Raw genomic sequence first — 20261 nt, forward strand, 5'->3', positions numbered from 1 at the left:
CCACTCAGCTCCGAGCTGCAGCGCGGGAGGTCACTGGGGGAACCCCACGCCCACGGCACCCCCAAACCCTCCGGCAGCCGCTCCCTCTCCCTCCCCGGCTGGGGCACCCCCTCAGTTTGAAGCAGGGTGATGGGTGATGGGCCCTGGGGCACCCCCACGCCCACCCAGGTCAAAAATTACAGGTGGGGACGTACTGCCGGAGCTCGACTCCCCTCGCCCCCCAGCCTGCCGCCCCCCGCAGCTTCCCGGCGCGGTGCCCCCCGGGGGGCCCGGCCCCGTAAAAAGGGAACCCCGGAGGGAGCCGTGACCCCGACGTGATTCGAACACGCAGCCTTCTGATCTGGAGTCAGACGCGCTACCGTTGCGCCACGAGGTCTCGGCAGCGCCAGCCCCGGCCTGCCTCCAAGAGCCTGCGCACCGCCCCGCGCATGCGCGTCCCGACGGGGCCCTCCGCGCAGCCTCGGCGGTGCCCGCCCCGGGGCTCGGTGCCCGCCCCGGCGCTCGGTGCCCGCCCCGGGGCTTCCCCCCCCCCCCAGTCCCGGTGACGGCGGAGCGAGCCGCAGCGCCTCACACCCGGCCGCCTCACGGCTTTCAAGCTGCCCGCCTGCCTCTGTTAGCCACGCCCCCCTGTGGGCTGTACCACCGCCTGGGGAGGGGTTGCCTCGCACCACCTAGCAGAGCCCACCTGCGCCACCCCCCAGCCCCGCGAAGGAACCCCCCCCCCCCGCATCCCACCAGATGGTCTATCCCAGCCCCGGCACCCCCAGATTTAAAGGGCCCAGCCCCGAGAGCTGCAGCTCCGTGACATGCGCTGAGTTGGGCCGGGCGGCCGTCCTCAGCTGCAGCGCTGCCTATAGCCGGCAGCCACAGAGCCGTGCGTGTGCTGCTGTCCCACTGCCATATGGTTTTCCTGCCTCACTCCCATGACCATCCCCCATTATGATGTGCATCTGCTAAAGTTCAAACAGTCTCGACTGCCCTTAGGACTGTCACTTTTGTTTACATCCATGGAACTTGCGAACCCACTATTGACTATTACTAGCGCTGCCACCACTGGATTGTACTGCAGTTTCTGCTTAGGGCCCGCTCCGTGTGTGTGTAAACGAAACACTTTGCAGTGTGACTGTCCAGCTGCGTTCAGGGCTCGGTGGGAAGAGAGCGGGGTCAGGGAAGGCCATCACCCCCCACCTCTGCCCATCTCCCACCACAGTCCTGCCAAAAACCCACCTCCCCTTCTGCTCCCCCCCGGGCTCAGGGCCGCAAGCAGCACACACAAAATTAAACCCATTTCTCAGAGGGGTATCGTAAAGCCGGTTTATTACAGCAGCTGCTGTAGCTGCTTCCCCGCGTGCTCGTGCAGTCGGGCCAGGAAAGTGCTTGCTCCAAGTGCAGACGGAGAGACATACAAATGACCCTCTACAGCACACTGCTTCCCAAAGCAGGGCTGTGACAGTCCCGAATATTAACCAGAAGGAGACAGATCAATAGGAGAGTCTCTCAGTGCAAACCGCAGTCATGATATGCATCTATAATTTATAGTACAATCTTGTAAACTAGATATGTTACAGCAGAAGCCATCGGGCTCGATGTATCTACAGCTCCAGGATACCTGGCAAGCGCTAAAAGGAAATGGTCTCCAGCGTCTCCGCTCGGCAGAGGTTTGCTGATCCCTTCCCAGGGTGCTCCCCGAGGACGCGGCGCTGGCTGGGATGCTCCTGCACCCCCCAGGTTTGCCGAGTACCCCCAAAGTGGGCAGGGAGGAACTGGGGAGATGCCCTCGTGGGCCAGGTCCTGCTGCAGGGCTGCCAGGAAGGGGAACGTCCCGGGAGACAACGGGTGTTTTAAGAAAACCGTCTAGGAAAATGATGCTCTGCCCCAGCCCCTTTCCCTCGTGCTGAGGTACCCAGCCAGCATTGCTCATTAGCATGTAGCCCAATAATTACTCAGACAAATGTGGTTTTCCATCTGACTTCAAAAGCCTTTGGCTGCGAGTCTGATATCCCAGGAATGAAAGGCATTGTTGTGGGGCTGATTTATGCTTTAAGTACCACTGTGCTCTTACCCGCATTGATCGCATTTCCAAACACTGGTAATTGGTATTATGGGGTCTTTTGAAGAACCAGCTCAGAAAAGGAGGAAGCTTGTCATATACCAAAAACCCTGATCTCCAAACTTCTATAAAACCCATACTCTAAAAATTCTTATAGATATTTTCCCTAGTGTAGGAAATACAGTAGGAAGTAATCTGCTCTGTGCGTAGATACGTGCGCTTATTTACAAATGCCACATTTATTTTCTCAAACGTACAGTACTGTACAGGAGAGGACGCCTGCCTCGCTGGAGACGCTCATTTACCATCCGCCGGCACGCAAGGCTGACCTGCTCTTCTGTCTCTCCAAAGTAGAGAAAAAGTCATTTACCTGGCATCATGAAAACAGACTAAAAATAGCCGGTTTCTATGGCTACTGGGGCTGGGAGACTCCTGAGGAACATGTCTGGGTAGGTCCCTTCGTGATGAAATCCAGACAGTGGGAGAAAAGAAAAGGACAATAAAAAGAGGTTTGATGCTTTGATCCTCGTTAGGCAGCATTGGGGAGATGCTGCAAGGACAGTCCTGTGCCTCTCCCTCTGCTTGGTCGTTGCGTACTTCTGCAGGGATCGATCCAGCTTTATAAGGGGGGAATCCAGCAAATTTATTGGATCAAGCAAAATCCCAAAGCAAACACTGAAATTTAAGCAGAGCTTTGTTGAGTCAGTGCCCACTGTAAGCCTGTCTTTGCCCGCTTGTGCTTGCTGTTTACTCGCTTTTTGCACAGGGATGGGGCTGGACACATTTAGGAGACATCTGAGTGTTGGAGTCCAGTCCAAGCTCATTTCTGTATAATTCATATTTTTGTAGACAACTCACTATACAGACTCTCTCTGGATTTATACTGGCATAAAACAGGTCAAATTGACTTGTATCTTTACACTTGTAATAAACTTCAGAGTTTAATCCCTAGTGCTTTAAGTCCATGAGTGCATCACTCATGTGATCACCACACTTTACAGGGAGACTGTGCAAATATAAAGTTACATTCAAGAAATACACTTTGTATTTCACCAACTTTTTTTTTTTTTTTGGCCCAAAGATAAATCCAAAGGTCCTCACCAAGGACAGCACTGGGGCTGTAATTCCTGAATTTGGGAGGCTGTGCTGATGTGCAAAAATAGGAACACAACAAGGTCAGCATTTTTCCCCAAACAGCGTGTGCTTCCCCGTGCCCACCTGGAGCTGCCTGCAACTGCCTGTACTTTGTCCTCAGAATAACCTTCTGAAAAATGTGGTGTTTTGGTGCAGAATGGTTGGTTTTTGAACTAGGGGAAGACAGATGCGCAGGGAGGTGAGCAGGCACGGGCTGGGAGGATCAAGCCTGACTGTGAATTGTGGATTTTATCAGGCTGCCAGAGAGATTTCTCTACACAGTCCCCCAGTGCTGGCTAGCAGGAGGGCAGCAGGGCAGCACGGGAACATCGAGCAGCTGGAAGAAAACTCTAAAACTCTGCCTGTGCGAGGGATAAAAGGCATCTTTGACCAGGTGATTTCTGAAAAAAAAAAAACAAAACAAAAAAAACCAAACCAACCAAAAACCAAAAAAAAAACCAAACCAACCAACCAACCAACCAAACAAAACCAAAACCAACCAAACAAAAAACCAAACCAAACCAAACCAAACCAAATCAACCAAAAAAAGGTGTTTGTCTCTTAGTTACCACCCGAGATTCAGAAATTGCCCTGCCTGTAGCAAGCACCGCAGTCGTCTTAAATCCAGTGCGCTACGTCAAGCTGGTGCTCGCGGGACCTTTGGGTGGAAGCCGTCTGTCCTGCTGCAGAGCATCTGCCTTGGGATCGCTGGGGTTATTCCCTGGTCCTTTTTCGTTGCAAGACAGGAGTTCAAGCTGCAGCTTTTTTTTTTTTTTTTTTTTTTTTTTTTCCTTGGCTCGCCTCCTACCATTTGTGCGCGTACCCTTCCAGCTGACTGCACAAACATTTCTTCATCTCAAACCAGCCCAGCACAAGCTCTCCTGGCAGCACCACCTCCGGCACCAGCCCGTCTGCCGATGGAGGCTGCGCCCCGCACCCCTCGCACACCCACGTTTTGATCCCCATCCCGGTTATTGTCATGCAAATAAACATCTGTAGGCTCCCTCGCTCCCAAGTAAGCTAATATTTACAAAGGGGCTACACTGCCTATCTTGGAAGTGAGCCTGAGGCGATGCTTTGGTTATTTTGATCATTAAAACCGTTTTTTATCTGACAGTCCAGCACCAGCTCTAGACCCTGAACCCCTGGTACAGGCAGCTCCTCATTTCAGACGATGTCACTTCTCCATCCCCAGGGCTGGTGGCGGGGTGTCGCTGCCAGCTTTGCTCCAGCCCTTTGGCACTGGAGGAAAAGCTGGGGGTGCACAGGAAGGGGCCAAGCCATGGGCCATTCCCCCCCCCCCAAAACCCCAGCGGGGACCTGGCCAGAGCAGTTTGTGGTGAGAGGGACCGCCTTCCTCCCTGCGTCCCACCATCCGCTTCCAGGGAAGTTGGATGCTTTCCTTAGTGTAATAGGATTAAAGAAGGATTATTGCTGGTGGGAACAAATGCATCTTTCGGGAACACGGCTCTCCTCTTCCTGAGGAAGGATGGAGGTGGAGGCTCTCTCCAAAAACCCTGGGAACCCATGGTACAGTTAAGGCTCGTGTTGTAACGGGGTTTGCACAGATTCTGGCTGTGTGCTGAGCCAGCTCTGTAACGGACAAGGGGAAGTTGCATCTCATACACTTTACTGCATCCCTTTACCCCAAGGATGCCCATGAGCAGCCAGGACATGGGTGATTTTGCAGCCTCAGCTCCGGGCTCACTGCTCAGCCCTGGGAGGTTCCTGCGCCTTCCTTCCTCCCTCCAGAGGATGGAAAAGCCTCGGAAAAGCACTTGGAAACCACTGGACAGACAACTCCAGCTTATAGCTCACTGCCATGACATTAGTAAGTTTTATCTACTACGGTATTGCTCAGGTGTAGTTGCTGCTGGAGTGGCAAAGCAAAAGTGGAGTGGAAGAGTCAAAGGCTGAGTGTGTGAACTTGGGAGGGTAAGAGGAATTCCGGAACAATAAGCAAACTGTTTATAAGAAAAACAAGGGTTGTGCAAACATGGGGGAGAGAGAAAAAGAAACAGGGAGAGAGTGTTTGTACTGTGACAAGAGCTGTCAACTGCCCAGCCTTCTCAGGCTCAGAAGCATATGCTGCCCTATTAAAATGTGGCCACTGGAAAAAGAGAAAAAAAAAAAAAATCCAAACTAAAACCGTTTGCTTTTTCCCACTGCAAATTTGTCAGTGGAAGCTGGCTGGGCGGCTCGGAGGGGCTCAGCTCTTGGCAGGTTTGCTACAGAAAAGCGCCAGGCTGGAGTCTGGTGGGAAACAATGTGCAGATGAAAGGACCTTCAGCCGTAAATCTAGAGGTCAAGTCATTATGATGGGGGAATCAAAAAGCACCACAAGCCATTTATGAACACAATAGAGGTCAATCCAGGAGCAAACCATTTTGCTTGGAGCCATGGTGGAAAACATATTGTTGCTTTGAGAGCTACATCCATCCAGGGAGGTGGGAAGTTCTCTTTAAAAATAGCTGTAGCTCAAGCGCTTTAACATTCATACTGCACTTGCTTCATTTATTGTGTTTTCAAATGCACATATAATGGGTGGGGGTGAGTGTCTGCCTGTCTCGGATGTACGTGCTACGTTCATCAAACATCTGGCTCGGGAACCCCTCACTGGAGGCAGGAATATTTGAGACGCAGGGAAAACCTAAACAGGCACAGAGCTGCCACATGCACACGGCGTGTGCGGTGCATGCACCGCGTGTGCACCGTGTACAGCATGTGCATAGCGTGTGCGTAGCATGTGCGCTGTGGGTGCATCATGTGCAACATGTGCACAGCATGCCCAACGCGAGGACGGCTCGTGTTTCCAGCAGAGCTCCCAGCTCAGCCCAGACCAGCCAGGGGGGGTCTCCCACCACAACTGGGAGCCCCTGAAGCCCCATCCCATCACACGCCGACCTCATCTCCAGAGCTGCTCTCAGCACAACGCTGAGCCTCCACCTAGACATGAAATCTCGGGGCGGCTGTTGACTGCACATCTTTAACTGCCAACCCACAACGGATCTGCAGTCCAAGAGGTTTAGCAGCGAAGGTTATGCACTAATGAACCGGGCCAACCCCCCCTCAACCCCACAGTAATACTTTAGCTTCTGCAAAGCCTGACTGAGCGGAGCTGCCTATGATTTACCCCAAATCTCTGCTTTTGATGGTCTCTCTGGAGCATGTGCCTGCTGCCTGAACAACCCCAGCTCTTCACACTGTGCTCACAAGGGTGTTGCCTGCTCAGATCATCATGAGCAGGGACCCAGCTTGTGTCCCCCCAGGAGTGGGGCACCATCAACCAAGCCAAAATGTGGGTGCATCAGCATTAATCTCAGCCACCCTTGTTGCCTCAGTGAAGCAGCTCCTCTTGTGCTGCCTAAGTAAAAGGTTGATGCAGCCCCAGAGGTCCCAGAGGAGACATTACAGCCGGCACTAACCACAGCGTTTTCCACCGATCTGCATGTGCCAGGCTGAAATCTGCTGAGCTCGATGGTGACAAACGACAGGGAAGCCAGACCGCTCTCCCGGCTGGCCCCTCGCAGGGCACCTCACGTGTCACCATGTGCCCTCTCCAGTGACAAAACCTGGAGCCCAAATGGGAAATACCCGGCTGGGGAACACTGCCCAGGGGCTGCACGGCTGGATCCCCCCAGCTCACATCACTTGGGCTGAAAGAGGGGAAAAAAAAGCAAAGTGCCCCAAGCCTCCTGACCCCGGGTCTGATGCACACACACAGCCTGTTCCCCATGCCTGGTCCCCGCTGGCTGCCACCCCTGAGTTGGCTCCAAGCAGCACATCCCACACCAGTCAGCTGCTTCCCACCGCAGGCCAGACAATGGGCACCCAGCAGAGAGGATTTAAAGCACCTCAGCTACACCTCGTGTCATTGGTGCTTCTGGCCAGGCTCAGGTTTTTGTGCTAAATCCTTTGGATAAGAAAATAAAATAATAGCTGTGTTGGTTCGGGATGTTGGCTGAGCCAACAAATCTCCTCCGAAGGGGAGCTGTCAGTGGCACATACAGCTCTGTTTGCCAAGTGCAAATCTGGTCTGGGAGCACTGGGCAAACCCTGGAAAGGTCAAGCCAGTTAATCACAGGGGGAGGATTTGTTCTCCGAGTGTGCTTATCCCTCCTCAGGGGTGTCAATCTGCTCAAGTCAATACCCCTCCCTGTGCTGACGGGCAGCGGGCATGGCTGCCCCCAAACATTTACCCTTTCCTGGAGGCTGTCCCTGCCGCTCCCCAGCACATCTTGCAAACAGGAGCACTTGGGCCCATTGCGGCTGCTGGTGGCTGAAATGAAATCTCAAATGCTGGCTGCATTCAGGGATGGGGAACTGGGCACCGAGACCCAAACAGCAGTCCCCAAACCCCCCGGGGGACACTGGCTCACCCCCACATGCCAGCTCTCCAGTGTGCAGAGCCTGGGGCTATTTGGAGGGTATCGGAGTGGGAATGTCTGTCTGAGACACCTCCTGGAAGGCACAGCATGCAGGGAGCTCCTGTATGGCTTCAGAAGTGGGTGGGAAGGACACACAGACAGGGTGGAGAAGACAAGGGGACCGTGGGGACAGCCACACGGCACAAGACTTGACCACCATGGAAGGAGGTGGTGGCAGGAGCAGGACTAAACCTAAGGACAAGCAGCTCCTGCTCGACAGCCCCAGGCATCGCTTCTGACCCCAGGCTCAGGAGGTCTCCATAAGGAGAAGGGAAGCGCAGTATGGAAAAATTTAAGGATTTCTGCTCTGGATAACACGTTTATGCTAGAAATGTCCCTGGAGTGGATCTCAGGTGCCCCGAGCTCAGGGATTTTGGCCCATTTGCCAAACAAGAACAAGCTCCCCCTGAGCCTCATTGCTCAGGTGTGCAGCAGGTGGGTGTCACGCACTGAGGTGTCTCCCCTACCCGTGGCGTGGGGGCTCCCAGTCTGTACCAGTCACACAAGGAGCAGTGTCCAAGCAGGGTCGGCGTGTCTGGTGCCTCCAAACGCTCTGGTGTGCTGCAGCCACGGGACCAGGCAGGGCAGAGGCATGGAGAATGGCTTCTTGGAGTCACAGACATTTGCTTCAGACAGACTTCAAAAAAAAAAACCAAACAAAACAACAAAGCAACCACCAAACAAACCCAAACCCAGCTACCCAGCTTGTTTTTTACGTTCAGCCAATTCTGCAGCAGCAGGACAACTTACCAGCCAGCGGCCAGCCTCTCTGGCACTATGACTCCAGGAAGGACAAGGTCTGGCCCTGGCTTTTGAAAACACCTCCAGGCTCTGTCTGTTGAGACTTGGAGCAAGGGCAGGTTGGCTCCCTCAGGAGGGAAATATCTACCTGGCTGGGATGGAGGGTCCCTCCAATACTGGCTGCTTGGGTCCCGAGGGCTCAGCACCCAACCGGGCTGGGTGTCTGGGCAGAATGGCTGCAGCACCTGGATAACGTCCACAGCATCTGCTTCTGCCTGTTGGCAAGGTCATTCCTGAGCTTCGTCTCTCCCCTGGCCATGCAAGTATCTGGGAAGAGGGAGGGGAGAGAAAATGAGAGAAGCTGCAGGGTAAGTGTGTGCTCTCCCCGGCCGGCTGCTGCTCCCGATGAGCAAATCCGTTGCTCAGCCCCGGGCTCCCCTTCCCCTGCCAAGCACCATCCCAGGCACATCAGCTCAGCCAAGGATCCCCCCAGCTCCCCCAGACACCCCGAGACAGTGCAGGAAGAGGATGATGCCTGGGAGGGAGCTGGTCCTTGGAGAGGTGAGAAGAAAGGAGGCAGCAAATGTCCCCCCGGCAGTCCCAGCATACCGATGGGAAGGGGACAGGGTCCCGAGGCACGGCTTGGCAGGGCACACGCACGAGTCTGCTCTTCACACCACTGTCTCCTGCTCTGCGCTGGACTCTTCTTTCTTCCTCTTCATCTTGCAGAAGCCATGGAGCCCGCAGAAGCAAGCGAAGGTGAATTGGGGCATCACCTGGAGTAGGAGAGGTGTGGGAGCACCCCCGAGAGACCTGGATGGGGACAGGGAGAGGAGTCAGGGCAGCTCCTGCAGACACATGGGGGATGCACAGGCAGGACGGAGGGTGTAGAACAGATGCTCAAAATCACAAAACTGGAACATCACCCTGCACTGGCACACATCTCCTTTCCCCCTCCTCCCCTTCATCCGAGGCCCCCAGCCTCGCATTCCCAGATTCCCCACCCAGCCAAAGACGAGGAGATTAAAACTCCCCCCCCCAGCCCCTCTCCTCACAAGCAGTGAACAATCGGGACAGACGTGGGGACAGCTTGCAGCGCCTAATGCATATTCGAGGGCCCAGGAGGTGAGGTGCCCTGGGAGCACCCCGGCGCAGAGGCAGCACCAGCGGTTACGGCACAATGAGGCACAGCTGAGAGCGGAGTTCACTCTCTTTGTGTCCGTTTTCAACGGATAAAATAATGCCCCAAAGCACAGCCCACATTATGGCCCAACAGCTGCAAAATGTAATTATGCAAATGAATGCTGTGAGGTTCTTTTTAAATAAATAAGAGATATTCACAGAAATACTATCTGAAATGAAACCTTCATTTTCTCCCTGCTTTAATTTTTAGCTTTTGTATGGTTTGCAGAGGACCAGCTCTAATTCTGCCCCAGAAAAGGCAGTGCGGGTGCTCACAGCGAGCCGTGCCCACCCCACGCAGCGCCGCGCTGCCCAGCAAGGCTCATCCTCACCACCACGACTGTGCCATCGTCCAGCCGTGCAGCAAGCAGAGGGACCACAGCACCCACAACACGGTCACTGCCTGGGGCTCCCTGCAGAGCCTTGACTCGGCGCTTGTTCCCCGTCAGCACCAGCACGGACAGCGAACAGCTCAGGGCCTCAGTTTACCCATCTGTGAAATGGGCGCGATGTTCAAGCTGCCAGGGAAATCTCAGTGGAGGAGGTACTGTCACCTCCTGAGGCTCACAGCCACTGACAGTAATGAGCAATGAGTGACACCCCCCCCAATCCCCCAGACTGCTGGGCACTGCTGATTTCCCCCAGCCCGCAATGCCAGAGTTTGGAGCAGCCCTAATTCACAGTGAGGAGAGCTGGGAGAAAATTAACCACGGGGAAAAAAGCCGAAGCAGGTGGGGCCCGTGGCCCCCCAGCTCTACATGCTCTTCATCAGCAGTGATGTTGCAGGGGGGGGTGATGCCACCTCCCTGCCTCCCCGCTTTCCCCCTTTCCAAGGGGCCCAGCTGCAGCACAAAGCAGCCGGCAGCAGCGAGAGGCATCGCATTTAATTCACTTCTGCCGCTGCTCCCCCCTCCCCAGCCATCTGGGTACCTGTCTAGTAGCTCCCAAATTAAATAAGGCTACCTCTGGAGCTCACAAATAATGACAACAGGCTCTTTAATGAGTCTCCTGTTCTGAATGGCTTCTCAGCATAGCGGCAGGTCTCCGCGTCTCTCTTTGTGCTGCTGCTTTTTGTTACCGGCCTGAGAATGGGATTTTGGAGGGAATGGCTGGTGCGGAGGGGCCGGGGTGGGGGGGCCGCTCACCTCCCAGCTCCTGTGCCCTCCCGGCTTGGCACAGCTTTAACGGAGAAGGGGCAACGGGGAGGGGGAAGCCTCTGGGAGCTGGCACCCTGGTTTGGCACGCTGGGGCTGATCCGGCACTGCCAAACCCAGATTTGGCAACCACCTTCCTCACCCGTGCGGGGCTCCCACCCAGCGCTGGTCCCTGTTGATTAACACTCTCCGCATTAAGCAGGCAAACACCGCACCAGACCTCCCAGGCAGCCTCGGCTGAGCAGCTCTCCGTCCCCATGGGTGCTCATCCCCGCTGCCCCATGCCACCCCACATCCCCCCCATGCCCGTCTCGGCTGTCCCCCCCTCGCAGACACAGAGCTGCCCCGAGAGCCTGGGCGGTCCGGCTGGGAGCCCAGCGTCCATTAGGGACCTATTGATATATTTAGAGGAGCTTGTAACGCAGAGGCTTTTCAGGCTGACCCTCTGCCTCCCATTCAGGGAACAGACAATGATGAATGAGCCCGGGAGAATAGAGTCAGCCCAGCTGAGGCTGACGCTCCTGTTCTTCTTGAAAAGGTAGAAAAAGGATCCTGAAGGAGCAAGGAATAATTAAAAAATAAATGAACTGGCTTGGGCAGTGATGACAGAAGCCCTGCCTGATTTGCAAGGGCTGGGCATGCTTCACAGACCCATGCTGCCCTTTCTATTCAAGGGAGAAGATCCTTTGGATAAAACTCCACTGCAGCAGAGAAAATGCGAGGAGCATTAAAAATGTAAAGCTAGAGAATTCTCTTTAGTCAACTGCATAACCCCAGGCCGTGTTTGTCACTGTCAGAGTGATGAATTGGGAGCTGTCTGAAATCAGCATGCTCGCTTTAATAATGCCACTTTCCCTGAGCCCTAAAAAAATGTCTTTCTGAACCAGCCGGCCAGAGCCCATTCCTTAGCCCGGCAATTACCCGTTTCCCAGGGCTTCGCCGGGCAGGCGGGCAGCTCGGCAGCCGGCATGGGACGGCTTCAGGAGGACAGGTCCTGGGCAGGGAGAGCCAGGGGTGCAGGCAGGGGAGCAGGCAGGGGAGCAGGGAGGGGTGCAGGCAGGGGAGCAGGGAGGGGTGCAGGCAGGGGAGCAGGCAGGGGAGCAGGGAGGGGTGCAGGCAGGGAGCAGGGAGGGTGCAGGCAGGGGTGCAGGGAGAGGTGCAGGCAGGGGTGCAGGCAGGGGAGCCGGGAGGGGAGCAGGCACGGGTGCAGGCAGGGGAGCAGGGAGAGGTGCAGGCAGGGGTGCAGGCAGGGGAGCAGGGAGAGGTGTAGGCAGGGGTGCAGGCAGGGGAGCAGGCACGGGTGCAGGCAGGGGAGCAGGCAGGGGAGCAGGGAGAGGTGCAGGCAGGGGTGCAGGCAGGGGTGCAGGGAGAGGTGTAGGCAGGGGTGCAGGCAGGGGAGCAGGCAGGGGTGCAGGCAGGGGTGCAGGCAGGGGAGCAGGCAGGGGAGCAGGGAGAGGTGCAGGCAGGGGAGCAGGGAGGGGTGCAGGCAGGGGTGCAGGCAGGGAGCAGGCACGGGTGCAGGCAGGGGAGCAGGGAGAGGTGCAGGCAGGGGTGCAGGGAGAGGTGTAGGCAGGGGTGCAGGCAGGGGAGCAGGCAGGGGTGCAGGCAGGGGTGCAGGCAGGGGAGCAGGCAGGGGTGCAGGCAGGGCTCGGCACAGCCGTGCTGCAGGGACAGGCTGGGGCTGCCAGGTGACACCGGGGCCGCCGGACCCAGGGAAGGGGTGCTCAGGTACCAGGAGCTTTCGTTTCAGCTGATTTTCTCCCTCTGCCTCAGCTTTTCTATTTCTGAGAAGCGCCGTTGATTTAACTTTTAGCTGCTTGGTTGGAAAAAACAACATTAAGTTTTGCATTTTAAACCCTGAATTTCAAAGCTGCCTTTTGCTGCCAGCGTGTCGGGTTTTTTTTTTTTTTTTTTTCCTGGGAAATGAGATCATTTGCAATGGAAATTGGTCCCATATTTTTGCAGGGAACCAAACAGAATTCAATGATTTGTAATGAAATGTAGAAAAGTTCCCAGAAATTTCATTTCATTTGCCTTTCATGATAGCTAGTCTGTCCACCCCTACAGCCAAGTTTTTCAGGAGTGGCTGATGATTTGGGGATCACCAGCCTGGTTTTCCAAAATCCAATGAGCAGACACCCTCGGAAAAGTCCCCAGAGAAGCGCATGGGGTAGCAGTGCTTTGCTCACGGGACTTGCAGACACTTTCTTCTGAAGCAAGGCAGCTCTGCGTGATACAGATGCTCCCTGCATGGAGGGAGCCTTGCTTCACACTTTCTGTCCTATATTTTTTAAGCACCAGAGGTGCAGGTCCCACAGCCCCAGGGCTCTCTGCCCGGGCAGCCTGTCCCTGAGGGACACAACCCCTTTCCCACACTCCCTGTCCTCCTCCTCCTTCCAGCCACAGGATCCATCCAATTTAGCTATTTTCCAGCCAAGCTTTCAAAACCATTATTTCTTAGGGTTGCTTTCCCCCCCCCGGCCCCAAACCTTGGACATCTCACTGCTTACAACCAGACCTAAGATAAAACCAACTTCAAAGCAGTTTCTATAATGAGCAGCAGTTGCATTAGAAACCCAACAACAGAGGAGACGAGACCGGGATAAAACTAACCTGAAAAGAAGCACCATCCCTTTAAGGAGAGATAATGAACAGAGAAGCTGTTGCTTGGCATGTTTGCAGAGAATCGCTAATTAAAACATCGCTTCTGTAAAGTATGCTGATCCCATTGATTCTTCCCCCCACACAGTTAATTTGCTGCTAGGAAGGCAAAGTCGCAAGGGTCCTCATTATAAAAATTTCACTGGCTGCAGCTAATGGTTGTAATTAATAGGTGCAATAAATTTCAAATGGGCAGCCAGGGTGTTCATTAGCTGTGGGCTGACTCAGCACCGGTGGCCTCACCAGTTACTAAATAACCCATTTCCAAGCAGACGGGAGGAGGAAGGTGCTCTGTGGCACAACCGGCGCATCCATAATTCCCCGCTGAGAGCAGAGCTGAATAAATAATTCCCGGCAAGTCCTGGATTTGTCTCTTTTTGTCTTGTTGGTGACTTGTCCACGCAAACCTCCTCCAGTTCTCGGCCAGCTAACTGTGGACAGGTTTTCTCAAAAGCACTGGTGCAGCCAAGTGACCTGGATTTTGTGTGGGATCTGCACTCGAGGAACTGAACCCTCTGATGCAAAGGGTGGGTAAATGTCTAACGATAATATCACGTAGCCAGGCACGGCTCAAACCGCAGCAAAGCCGTTCATGCAAAGCACAGACCCACACGTGGGTGGGTCTGCCCGTTGGGGGTGTGGGCTGCAGCGTGATGTCTAATGCTGCAGTCCTTCTCTGGGCGTCCTGCACAAGGGCTGAGCTTTAAAATCTCCCTGGGCTTCTGCTGAGCATCATCCTCTCCGTTGGAGGTCCCAGTGCCACAGCCCCGTGCAGGCACCATCCCTCCCGGGAGCTGGGTGCTGTCGGTGAGGTGCTGGGCATCCCACTGTGTCCCCTTAGGGCTGGGTGCCATCACAGCTTTGATTAACTCCCCCCCCCCCCCCAAGCTTTTCAGTTCATTATCATCTGGCTGTAATTAAAATATTAATAATTGGCACTCTCTCCCCGACTTATCTCCCGGGACCAGCATCCACGGGGCTGGGCGACCCAGCAAGAAGCTGGTGCTGGTTCTGCTGCTCTTCCAGGGCACCGTCAAGGCTGCACGGGGGGCAAACCCCATCCTAAGCCCTGCCGTGACCCCAGCCCGTGTGCTGCAATGGGGGGGTGAAAGGCCTGCTCGCCCCGGGTGGTGTTTGGGTGCTGGTACCCCGTGCACGAGCCGGGTGGTCCTCACATGCCTTGAAGCCCAAATCCCACGAGGGATGTCTGGGGGCTGACACGGCAGCGCGGGGGCTCTGTGTTGGGGCACGTAGCTGCGATTTCCCCTTGCCGCAGGGCAGCGCAGGACAAGCCTGTGCCTCACCCACCGCCGGCTTTGGGATACGGGAGCTCCACACCCAGCTCCCGGAGGAAGCCGGGGACGGTGGATGCCTCACTCATAAATGGCAGTTATTATCTGTAATTAGCGGCTTGTCCGGCTCTGCACATTCGCTCCCGGCAGCTCAGGAAGGACTGGGGACGGCTGGGGGGGGGGGGGTCCGACTGCTCCAGCATCTTCCTTTGCCGGGTGATTTTGGAGACGGAGCTGCCCAGGGGTGCCTCTGCAGGGGATCTTCTTTGAGCTTGCTTCTCAGGGATGGGATTTTGATTGCTGCCTTTTTAAAAAAAGGTGTGTGCCTAAGTTCTCGAAGATGCTTTGAAAATGCCAACCTGATCTGCTGTTTTATTTAATGCTGGGAATGTTTTATGAGCATGCCAGCTGAGGGTTGTTGCTTTGCCTGGCCCTGGACGTGGGCAGTAATCGCAGCCGCATGGGGCCGCAGGCAGAGGCTGCACTAATTGAAAGGTGACTGGAGCTGCTGCTGGGAGGTGGATGCCAGACAAGCTGAGAGCTCACCTGGCGCTGGCAGCATCTCCTCTTCGTGATGGACCTTTTCCAGGGGTCCCTGCCAATGCCTTCTGCACGGCAGGGCTTTCATCGAAACACTTGTCCTGTCCATGTCTTCCCCCCTCTCCTCCTGCAAGCCCTGGTCGGGTGTCCCCCTGAGCATCAGACAGACTGAAAACCACAAGTCAAATCTTGCTGCTTAAGCCCTTGTGCATTGCCAGCGGGTACTGGAGCTGGACAAACAAGAGCAAGAAGGAGATTTGGCAGAAAGGCACCAGCCCTGGCTCCCCGACCAACGTGCCCACTCGGTTTCCTCCTGTCCCAGCCGCTCTTGAACACAGCACTGCAGCAACACGGTGGCTCGTGCTCCCTCCGCTTCTTCCCTGCTTAATGCCTGCCTTGCTAAAAGAAAAATCAATAGCATAAAGGGTAGTGAGAGCAAGTCTCAGGGGTGGAGTATCGTCGGCGTGGTGCAGACAGGCTGCCAATAATCCTGCTCTGAGCTGCTTTGCCCAACAGCCACCAAAATATTTAATAGGGGCTGCTGCCGCTTCAGCACGGGTGTTCACATCCCTCTGTGGGCTCTTCAAGACAGGCAATTGCCACTCAGGACGGGTTCTACACCCCTGCACCAGCATCCCCGCTCCCCGATAGCTCTTGCCCCCAGTGCTTGTGGCGGTGGCAAGGGCTTTGCTGGGGGGTTTGGGGCTGTGCCCCCCTCGGGGACCCGCTGCAGCGCAGCACCCACTAACCCACCGGGACCATCCAGAGAGGATGTTGCCCATCGCTTCCTCAGCACGTTCTTTTGAGTTGCAACAAAGCGAATGGCAAAAATAGGACTCCTTATGTATTTTTGGTTAATTTGCCCTGCTCACCCCTCCTTGGTGGTTAATGACACCCTCACTCCGGGCTCCCCATCCCCGACCTTGCGCCGGGTCTGGAGCGGCCCCGGGGTGGGAGCGGCGGGGCCAAGCCATGCGTGTCCGCCCTGCTCGGCGTGAATGGCTCGGGGCAGCCATTGTCGTGGGTGAATTTTCTGAATGAGCAAATCCTCATTAAAAAATAATTAAAACAGCCTGGTGAGATTGGCTTAATTCCTTTCATTTTGACTGATGGTGTTTAGTTTTGATGATTTATGTGCCACAGTCTTGCCAGCTCTCATGCTTTCATTGTTGGAACTCAGGGGATTTCATGATTTTCTTCCTTCCACACCTCCTTGAGTCATGGGATTACAGCTGAATCTCAGCTTTCATTTTTTTCAATGACTATTATTTTTAAAGATGCATTCCAGGCTGGTGAAATAAACTTGAAAGCCTGACACCTAATGACTCAAAGCTCAGGAAGTGAGGAAAAAAAAAAAAAAAAAAAAAAGAATAGAGAAATTGCTTGCTTCCTGCTTGGCGAGGGTGGTTTGTAACCCCCCCAGTGCTGTTCAGGTGCTGACAGAGGCAGTGGGGTCTGCGGTAGTGGGGTCTGCAGCAACGGGGTCTGCAGCAATGGGGGGTGCAGCAATGGGATCTCCAGCAATGAGTTCTCCAGCCACGGGGTCTGCAGCAGCGCCCTCCTCTCCCACCCCATCCAGGCCAGCTCTGCCAGGCTGCCGTGCTCCCAGACGCCGCCTTCACGCTTTTAAAAAGTGCAAATTTGCCCAGTCCTGCTCTCTAATTAAACCTGTCCTTCTCACGTGCTCCCAGCCACCGCCTCCCCTCCAACGTCCTCGTGGCACCGGGCTGGCCGTGGCCTCGCGGGCGCTGCGGGGACGGATCCTGCCTGGTGCAAACCGGGTGGCTCCAAGCTCTGTGCAACCCACTGGGCGGGCAGCATCCCTGCCAGGGGCACGGCGTGGTGGGGACCCGGAGCTGGAGGTGCCTGTGGTTTTCTCAGCCCCCCCTGTGAGCCCCGGCTCGGGAGAGCCAACAGCAGCAGAAAAGGCTCCTGCCATCACCTGGCAGCCGTTTCGGTGCTGGGTTAAGGCAGCGGCCGCGGCCCTTGGAAATGCCCTTGGTCTCCTCCTGACGCTTTTGTTCTGCGGGGCTGCAGGTGGGGATGCTTTGAACCGTGTGAGAAAAGCTCGCTGCCAAAGAAAAGCCGCTCCCGCCGCCCTCGCAGCCCCCTTCGCCGGCACCCGGCGCCGCCGAGCGCCCTTTCAGCTCTGAATGGGGACGACGGCGCCTGAAAGGCCGTGCCCCCCCACCATCCCCGTCCCCCTTTGTCTCTCCCTCTGCTCGCCACCCCCCTGCCCCATCCGTCTTGCTAAACCTCTAAGGCCCTGCAAGGCTTCAATGCCCCCTTTCACTTGTTATTTGTTACCAAATAAATATGGGTGATTAAAAAGGGATCAGGAGTCCGTGCGGTTTGCAGAGGTGCCTGGAAGGTGGAGTCCCTCCTCTGTGTAGCCCATGGCTTTTCGCCCTACATGAGTTAGGAAAAGCAATCACATAGGAATAAAAAGCCATAGACCACAGCAGAGGGCTTACCCAGGATAAGCCAGTAGTCTTTGGGGAAAAAAAAAAAAGGAAAATGGGAAATGAGGGGAGGGGGGAGGGGGAGAAAGTAACCCTTCTGTCTAAATTGGCCCCCCTCCCTGTGCCCAATTGTGAGCACAACCCACTCCCTCCCCACATGGGGACCCCAAAACCAGGGGAACCTCTCACCCAAAGCACCCTCCTCAGCACCACGGCATCACGAGGTGGTTCCTCCTGGGTTACCCCCGGGCCAGGAAGCAGAAAGCCAAACCTGCCATGTCTGTCCCCTCAGCAGTAACCTGCCAGCGCAGTGACCTGACCCCGGGAGGAGGACCCAGCACCCTGCCTTTTCTGCTCCAAATGCTGTAATGAACTGTGATTGCAGGGACAACAGTCTCTTGCAGCAGAGGTGATGCTTAAAAGACAACATGCCATAGCCTGAATCAATGGCAACATGCCCAAGGAGCAGGCAATGAAATGTTGTTTTTTTTTTTTTTTCACTCTCCCAGTGTCCTGGCCACAGCTACACGTTATCTCTGTCAGTAAGATAGTATTCCCCAACACATCTTTTTGGTGCTGCTTTTAAGGATCCCAATAAACCTGATAAACCTTGAGTTATAAACCAGGTAGTCACTCTGGTTGCAAATGGAGCAGCACAAATTTACGCTGGCAGACCAAGCGTCCCTTTCTGTAGAGGAACACCTTGCTGTTTGGCAGCCGCTTCCCCTGCAGCAGCCCAGGAGCCCACAGGGTAAATCCCTTTTGCAAGCAAGGCACTTGCCTTGGGGTCTGGCTGTACCCTACCCTGTAGCTGTTCTGAAAATCTGACCCTTGGGGCCACCGAGGGACTTGCCAAAAACCTTCCCTTGGCCCCGCAGCTCACCTGGCTGCAGAGGCGGCCGATGCTCAGCTGCGAGAGGTGCATCCAACAGACCCGCCTTTGTCGCCCGAGACAAAGGGCTAAAGAAAGGTCTGGCTGCAAACCCGCCTCCCGCTCGCTTCCCCCCTTGCTGCCTTTCCCTGTTGCCTTTTCGAGGGGGCCTCCGTCTCCGTACCCACAAAAGAGGCATCTCAGGACAAGGTGACGTGTTTCATGGGGAGCAGCTGCTCCAGCAGCTCCTCTGAGAGCCAAACACAGCCCTTATTCTTTAGCAAAAGCCTCTGCACCTCCCCACACCTGGGGGAGCTCCTCCAGTGGCACCAAAACTGCCCAGGTTGTCCCTGGGAAAGCACTGGCCTCTGCCTTTATTCTCTTCCCCTGCCAGGACGCCAGCTCGTTCAGCAACAGTGACTGCTAATTGCCAGGAGCTGATGAGGTCAGCTCTGCTATTGAGTCTAGGAAACTCCCTTTCTTGTTGCCCTAGCAAGAATCCTTGGGAAATTCAACGTTTCTATAACTATACAGCAACCAGGTTTGGAAGTAGGAAGGATTTTGCACCCTGCAGTTCATAATAGCAGTGAACATGTCTTTGACCTACAAACCAAACTTCTGAAGCACACCGGTAGCTCTGAAGTGGCTTTTTCTTTTAACTCTCATATATGAATGGCAAGAAAAAAAAGCCACCGTGTGCCTCACCTTCTGACACAGTCGCACTCCCTTCCCGGTCCTTTTGCTCTGAGCATCTTTCAGCCCTGGCCTTCTGCCCTTGGGTGCAGGCATCGCGCTGGGGAGGGGTGCTGGCAAACACCCCAGCATGTGCCCATGGGTGCTGCATGCACGCCGGGAGCCCTGCGTGGGTCTCTGCCCCCCGATTCCAGCACCAACCCACCCCCTGGTCTGGGGGTGCACTAAGGAGACAGCCCCAATTTCATTGCGCATCGCACATTTGGGGGGTAAATCTGCCACGCTGAGCTGAACACCTCTTTGCGACGTGGCCCTGTGGCTCTGCTTTAGCACCCCAGACCTTCCCAGGGAGGTTGCACCCAACGCAGGGCAGCTCCAGTGCCAGGCTGCTCTTCCCCCAGCGTCAGAGCACGAGGGCACATGCCCGGCCGAGAGCCACCAGCCCCACACCACACCGCGGGGACCCGAGGACAGCCCGGAGCCGCCGGCCGAGCGCGGCTGACCTCACCTTTGGCAGCGTGGCATCCTCTCCGCGGGAAGGGCACCGTGCCAGCCGGCATCGCCCGCACCGTCCTCTCCTCCCCGCGCCGCCCCGGCTCCCGCCAGCAAAACCCAGGTGCCGCAGGGATGCTCGGGGAAGTGGGTGCCCAGCGCTGCCTGGGGTGACCGCCCCCACCATCTCCAAGCCCTGGCTGGCTACGGGGTGGTGGCGGGGGGGGGGGGGGGGTTGGGGGGGGGGGTGGTGTGTGTGTCTCATTTTTGAAGCCCCGATCCTTCCCTTGCCGGCTGCTCCCGCTGCTGTCCCCAGCGCCCCGTCCCCACGTCCCCACCGAGCCTCGCTGCGCGGTCACATACTTGAAATGGTTGTGCACCGAGGGGCTGGGAGCGGAGGGGGGGAGCGGGGGGTCAGGTATTTCTCCATCCCCAGCTCCGGAGAGCCGGTAACAAAGGCGCTATTGAACTGCAGCCTCTCTGGTCTGTGAAGCAGAAACCTCTTGTATCTACTTCACTGCCTTTGATCTAACTCCCCCAGTGGGATGTATATTACTCATGT

At 55.8% G+C, this 20261-nt stretch overlaps 1 long non-coding RNA gene and 1 other non-coding gene across 3 annotated transcripts in view; both read right to left on the reverse strand.

Moving 5' to 3' along the window:
• Nucleotides 1-304: 304 nt before the first annotated feature.
• On the reverse strand, nucleotides 305-376 carry TRNAW-CCA. Its single transcript has one exon. It is a non-coding gene; the product is annotated as a tRNA-Trp (tRNA).
• Nucleotides 377-4991: 4615 nt separating this feature from the next.
• Nucleotides 4992-20261, reverse strand: part of LOC116965596 — a 32671-nt gene continuing 17401 nt past the window's right edge. Inside the window, exons 2-4 of one of the 2 annotated variants that reach the window (XR_006166027.1) lie at nucleotides 8962-9165; nucleotides 8362-8679; nucleotides 4992-8248 (exon numbers count right to left, since the gene is read on the reverse strand). This is a non-coding gene — a long non-coding RNA (uncharacterized LOC116965596). Of the gene's footprint in view, nucleotides 8680-8961; nucleotides 9166-20261 lie in introns of both variants that reach the window. The other variant, XR_006166026.1, reaches the window with a different exon arrangement.

The sequence above is a fragment of the Tyto alba genome, unplaced genomic scaffold (genome assembly GCF_018691265.1).
Source record: "Tyto alba isolate M040663 unplaced genomic scaffold, T.alba_DEE_v4.0 Super-Scaffold_30, whole genome shotgun sequence".
In the NCBI taxonomy this organism is placed as follows: Eukaryota; Metazoa; Chordata; class Aves; order Strigiformes; family Tytonidae; genus Tyto; species Tyto alba.